Below are 4,377 nucleotides of genomic sequence, written 5' to 3' on the forward strand. Positions count from 1 at the left end.
ATCAGACAATTTGAACCTGACCTGACCTTAGTACTGTCAAGAACACACCACTGTTCTGAACAAACACACCACTAGCCTCAATCACCAGGATTCCACACACAATGAACCAGTCTAGGCAGGATGATAACACATACTAGACTAATTCAACAGTCTAGGCAGGATGATAACACATACTAGACTAATTCAACAGTCTAGGCAGGATGATAACACATACTAGACTAATTCAACAGTCTAGGCAGGATGATAACACATACTAGACTAATTCAACACAGACTAAACAAAGACAACACTAGTTTATACTTTTTATTATATTATCCCGAGGGCCTGTGAGACACAAAAGCAAGTGTGGGTGTGTAGGGAGGGAGAACGCAATTGTCTTAAAGTAAAGGCCTGATTAACTAAGGATATGAGCTGTCTAGACCTAGTAACTTAATCATGTACAAATACACTCCTGCCTGTCCAGGGTCCTTTCCACCGACTGTTCAGCCAGATATGGGTTACCGATGTCTTTCAGCTCATGACCGTAACAGTGGAAGTGCTATTCCTGATATAACACATGTTACATCCAGTCCAATACGTCTTAGAGACCAACCAATATTCACACAGCTAAATAAAAAGACAAAAAAATGTGTTTGGTATTTTCTGCGATCAACCCAACTTGTTCTCCACACACATACACAAGTTATCACAGCACTGAACATATATCCTTTTTCGATGCCAACTAAAAATTAAAGCAAAAACAAGCAGGTTTTATTGCATCATCCGAACCTTCCGTCTAAATATAAATTGTATTTCCTTTCAGTGCGTCTCAACATATGTTCAACCATGTTAAGACTTCAATATTATCTGCCTCGTCTTTCTCAAAAGGAACCACATGGAATGTGGAACTGATAGAATCTCTACAGAATGACAGGACAGGTTCCAGGGGTCGTAACCTTTACATGCCTGGGATTCCACAAGCAGCCAAGACAATGTAGAACAACAGACATGGCTCTCTGAGGTAAAAATCCTTTGTTTGTTGACATCTCCAGTGGACTCCAGGGTTGTATTCATTAGGACACAGTGTACCAAACAGTTTTGCAACAGAAACAAAAATTTGCATTTCTTATTGGACAAGTGCAGGTAGTCCCTCAGTAGTCAGTTTCTTCCATTTGGTGACTAATGAACACGACCCAGCGAAAGGTATGCACAACAGGAAGTGTACTGTTAGCTTCAGACATTCCTCTAGTTGTCACTCTCTCCTCCTTTCATCTCATCCATCCCCCACGGTTCATTGGCATGCCAGGGGGTGGCAGGGGCACCTGGGGCTGGCCTGGCAGTGGAGGGTACCCCCCAGGGGGCATGCCCATCCCCGGAGGTGGCACCCCGTGTCCTGGGGGCATGCGTGGAGGGGGGTACTCAGGGTAGTTGTAGCCTGGTGGAGGGTAGGCCGGAGAGGGAGGGGGCAGGTTGGGGGTGGGTAGGCGCTGGGTGGGGGGCCAGGGGGTGGAGCGTTGGGGTAGACATGAGGATGATAGGGCATGGGGGACCATAGTTGGGGGGCATGGGGGGTAGGATGGTTCCCCTGTCTTCATTATAGACTGAAGGCTTTGGAAGCCTTCTCCTGACATGTAGGAGCTAGAGGTGGACATTCCCATGATGTAACTAGAGGGAGGAGGAGGAGGGGGCGGTGGGGCAGGGGAGGGGGCTGGTGGGGGGTGGCGCGTGAGAGGGGGAGGGGGAACGGGCTCGCTACCCGCGGCTGGCTCAGCTTCAGGAGGCACTGGGGGAGCCTTACGATCTGAGAAGGAGAGAGGGGAGAGAGAGAAGAGGGGAGAGTGAAGGAGAGAGAGAGAGAAGGGGAGAGTGAAGGAGAGGGGAGAGAGAGAAGAGGGGAGAGTGAAGGAGAGGGGAGAGAGAGAAGCGAGAGGAGAGGGGAGAGAAGAGGGGAGAGAGAGAGAGAGAGAAGAGATAAAGAAGAGGGGAGGGGAGAGAAAGTGAGGGGAGAGAGAAAGAGAACGTGAGAGGGAGAGAGAGAGAAAGAAAACGTGAGAGGGAAGAGAGCGAGAGAGAGAAGTGAAGGTCAACAATCGTAGGGCTGAAAGCTTTGACATTCCTGTTCAACGAGACAGCACTTTAGAGACCCAACTGTCACTTTAAAAACTGCAAAGAATTCCTAGTAATCCCATGGATAGACTACACACTTCCTGTGAAGTGCTCATTAACAAGTTGAAGCAGTAATCAGATTGGTCAGAGGGCAGGAGGTAAGGAGGGGGTGGTCTGTTCTGACTGGACTGTTAGCTACATAACCAGGATTCTAAAGAAGGCCTGTTGTGCTCTAAAAGCAGCCTCTCACCAAAACCATGTCCATCATTAAAAACACACAACATAAAGATGCCACTTCATCCATCATGGGGCGGCAGGGTGGCCTAGTGGTTAGAGTGGAGGGGCGGCAGGGTAGCCTAGTGGTTAGAGTGGAGGGGCGGCAGGGTGGCCTAGTGGTTAGAGTGGAGGGGGCGGCTAGTGGTTAGAGTGGAGGGTGGCCTAGTGGTTAGAGTGGAGGGGCGGCAGGGTGGCCTAGTGGTTAGAGTGGAGGGGCGGCAGGGTGGCCTAGTGGTTAGAGTGGAGGGGCGGCAGGGTGGCCTAGTGGTTAGAGTGGAGGGGCGGCAGGATGGCCTAGTGGTTAGAGTGGAGGGGCGGCAGGGTGGCCTAGTGGTTAGAGTGGAGGGGCGGCAGGGTGGCCTAGTGGTTAGAGTGGAGGGGCGGCAGGGTGGCCTAGTGGTTAGAGTGGAGGGGCGGCAGGGTGGCCTAGTGGTTAGAGTGGAGGGGCGGCAGGGTGGCCTAGTGGTTAGAGTGGAGGGGCGGCAGGGTGGCCTAGTGGTTAGAGTGGAGGGCGGCAGGGTGGCCTAGTGGTTAGAGTGGAGGGGCGGCAGGGTGGCCTAGTGGTTAGAGTGGAGGGGTGGCAGGGTGGCCTAGTGGTTAGAGTGGAGGGGCGGCAGGGTGGCCTAGTGGTTAGAGTGGAGGGGTGGCCTAGTGGTTAGAGTGGAGGGGCGGCAGGGTGGCCTAGTGGTTAGAGTGGAGGGGCGGCAGGGTAGCCTAGTGGTTAGAGTGGAGGGGCGGCAGGGTAGCCTAGTGGTTAGAGTGGAGGGGCGGCAGGGTAGCCTAGTGGTTAGAGTGGGGGGGCAGGGTGGCCTAGTGGTTAGAGTGGTGGGGGGGGCAGGGTAGCCTAGTGGTTAGAGAGTTGGACTAGTTACCGAAAGGTTGCAAGTTCAAATCCCGAGCTGACAAGGTACAAATCTGTCGTTTTGCCCCTGAACAGGCAGATAACCCACTGTTCCTAGGCCGTCATTGAAAATAAGAATTTCTTCTTAACTGACTTGCCTGGTTAAATAAAAGGTAAAATAATAATCATATGACAACACTAGCTACTGCTGTTATTATAATGAATAACCTACTGAGTAGTAAGACACTCACCAGGCAGCGGTTGTGAAGCGGGCAGGGGGGGCATAGGGTTCTCCAACCGTGGAATCTTAGAACCCACTTGTTCTGGAGGTTTAGGTTCCTCTTTTGGAGAGGTCTGACAAAACAGAAAGAATACCCTGCTGCTTCAAGCAGGCACACACACTCCTCGTTCAACTTCAGACCGCTTGAGGAATGGAAACTATCAACTACATACAAGCTGTTATCGGGGGGTTATCTGTTAGGGTTGGGCAGTGTCCACATTTTCATACCGTCTCTGTACCATACCGGGGTGCATGGTATTACAGAATGTGCACACAGGGGGGCGCCATTATGCACAAAACTATTTAGGCAACAGGGATCTTGATCCAGTAGGGGGGAGGTTGAATGTCTCTGCTGTGACCAAGAAGCTTGATCTTAACATAGAGCCACTTAGCTAGCAGGTTAGCAAACCAGATGCATAGCTGGAGACCTGACTTGGATATCATGTATTTGACACATATTAGATCTGACAGTTATACTTAACTTAGTTATAAATCATACTGTCATTATTTCAAAATATACTGTTTATACCAGGGTATCATCTAATACCCATCGTGTTAGTCATGGATACTACTCAGAAACATTAATGATCCACAGAAAATATAATTGCATATGTCACCAGCTGACAAATACAAAGACACACTGCCATCACTCACATGTGAGCGTTTCGGATGGCGTGGGGGGCTGCCTTGGGGGGGAGATCCTCTTGGGTGGAGGGGGTAGTGGGACACCCCCTGGAGGCTGTGGAGGGGCTGGGCCAGGGGGCTGGGGGGGGTCCTCTCTGCTTGGTCTCCTGCTCCAGACCCGAGGGGATGGGGGTCTTCCCCTGGGAGTACAAGTCCAGGATCTGATGACAGATGTCTAGGACAAGATGACAGCAGTGGACAGTGGTTAGGT

The 4,377-nt window shown here is 51.0% G+C and overlaps 1 pseudogene; it reads right to left on the reverse strand.

Moving 5' to 3' along the window:
• Positions 1-290: 290 nt before the first annotated feature.
• The window catches only part of LOC123995396, a 21,821-nt pseudogene continuing 17,734 nt past the window's right edge, over positions 291-4,377 (reverse strand).

This window comes from Oncorhynchus gorbuscha, linkage group LG14 (genome assembly GCF_021184085.1).
Source record: "Oncorhynchus gorbuscha isolate QuinsamMale2020 ecotype Even-year linkage group LG14, OgorEven_v1.0, whole genome shotgun sequence".
Classification (NCBI taxonomy): domain Eukaryota; kingdom Metazoa; phylum Chordata; class Actinopteri; order Salmoniformes; family Salmonidae; genus Oncorhynchus; species Oncorhynchus gorbuscha.